The sequence below is a fragment of the Rhinopithecus bieti genome, unplaced genomic scaffold (assembly GCF_001698545.2).
Source record: "Rhinopithecus bieti isolate Rb0 unplaced genomic scaffold, ASM169854v2 scaffold_11944, whole genome shotgun sequence".
NCBI lineage: Eukaryota > Metazoa > Chordata > Mammalia > Primates > Cercopithecidae > Rhinopithecus > Rhinopithecus bieti.
Window position 1 is genome coordinate 4264036 of NW_016807378.1, and position 2030 is coordinate 4266065.

The 2030-nt window shown below is 34.0% G+C and overlaps 1 protein-coding gene across 5 annotated transcripts in view; it reads right to left on the bottom strand.

The window, feature by feature from the left end:
* The window catches only part of USP47 (ubiquitin specific peptidase 47), a 121909-nt gene that overhangs the window by 36904 nt on the left and 82975 nt on the right, over window positions 1-2030 (bottom strand). The window lies entirely within an intron of this gene.

Sequence of the window (2030 nt, forward strand, 5' to 3'; positions counted from 1 at the left end):
AAAAAAAAAAAAAAAAAAAAAAAAAAAAATCAAAGAAAGAAGTTAAAGACACAAATAAATGGAAAGACATCCCGTGTTCATGAGCTGGAAGACTTAATACTGTTAAAATGTCCACACTATACGAAGTGATCTATAGGTTCAATGCAATCCTTATCAATATTGAAAATAGGAAAACAACAGAAAAAGAGAACAAAACCAAAAGATGGTCCTTTGGAAGAAAAAAACCCCAATACAAGTGGTAAATCTCTAATTAGGCTAACCAAGATTAAAAAGAAGACACAAATTGCCAATATCCGAAATGAAGGAAGGTTCATCCCTGCATTAAAAGGACATTAAAGGACAATTAAAAGTACAATAAAGGAATACTTTGTACAACTCTATGCCTCCAAGTTTGATAACGCAGATAAAATGGACCAACTTCTTAAAAATCATAAACCACCAAAACTCACAAAGGAGAAACAGGTAACCTGAAAAGCCCTATATCTATTACAGAAATTGAATCAATAATTAATCACTTTCTAAAAAAGAAAGCACCAGGTCCAGATAATTTCCCTGGTGAATTCTACCAAATATTTAAGAAACAATACCAAGTCTCCACAATATCTTCCAAAAATAAAGGCAGAGGGAACATTCCCTAACTTATTACATGAGCCCAACATTACCAAAAGCAGATAAAGACAATATGAGAAAGGAAACCTACAGATCAATGCATCTCATGAACACAGATGCAAAAATTCTCTGCAAAATATTAGTAAATCAAATCAACAATGTATAAAAAGAAATACACACCATGACAAAGCAGGATTCATTCCACGTATGCAAAGATAGCTCAACATTTGAAAATCAATCTATGTAACTCAGGCTGAAGAAGAAAAATTACATACATGATCATATCAACTGACATAGAAAAAAAATCTGGAAAAATCCAATACCCATTCATGATAAAAGTTTTCAACAAAGTAGGAAAAGAATATAAAAAACTGAAAGTCAACATCACACTCAATGGTAAGCAACCGAAAGCTTTCCTCTGAAGACTGGGAACAAGGCAAGGATGTTCTCCCTCACCATGCTATTCAACACTGCATTGGAAGTCCCACCCAGTGCAGTGAGACAAGAAAAAGGCATGCAGATGGGAAAGGAAGAATACTGTCTTTATTTGCAGATGAAATTATAGTGTATGTAAAAACACAGGCGAGGGCCCAGGTTTGGCTTTTGAGCCATAGTTTGCCAACTCTTGCTAAAACGCCATGTTTCTATACTAAGTTATAATATACTTATTACACAGCAATCCCCACTCAACTGTCTGCCCTGAATGAAACAGATAATTTTAAAAGGTAAAGGGTGGTGGTGATAATTAGAAGAATGGCCTTGGTCTAAAAACAGACTTTATGAAAGTAAAACTCTATTTTGAAATATTGTCTTAAAAATCCCTATATTTAATGACTCTGTAATACTTGGGTTAGTCATCAGTCTTCACATTAGTGGTTTATTAGTCAAACCATGCTCAGGACATTTTATCTATAATCTTTCCCTCAATAAAACAGAATACATGTGGGAAAAAATGGTCTAAAAAAACCCTTAAAGTTATTGACACAGAGGCAAGATCCTATCCCAGAGATTATGCAATTCTGTGGTTTTCAAATGATAATCCATGGAACTATACCATTTTTCAAAGTGTCTTGAGGACTATTACAGGACAGGGGAGAAAGACTGGGGGCTTTGGCATTTCCCTACTCAGAAAGATCAGATCTATTATTAATTGTCTCATAAAGTGTTCCATGGCCAGACTTTTAAAAATCAATGACTAATCCAACATTTTACTTTTCTATATAAGAAAACTCAGACAAAATTTATCGATACTTGCTGCAACCTTAAAGGCAGAGGTAGTAATAGAATCTTGGTTTCTTGACTACTAGGCATCCTTTCTACACCATCCAGCTTGCTTAGACAGTTACAGTATGGTCTCCCAAAATTAATATTCCTACCTGTAAGCAGTTTCTCTTGAAGTTTAATTATAGTCATATATATAT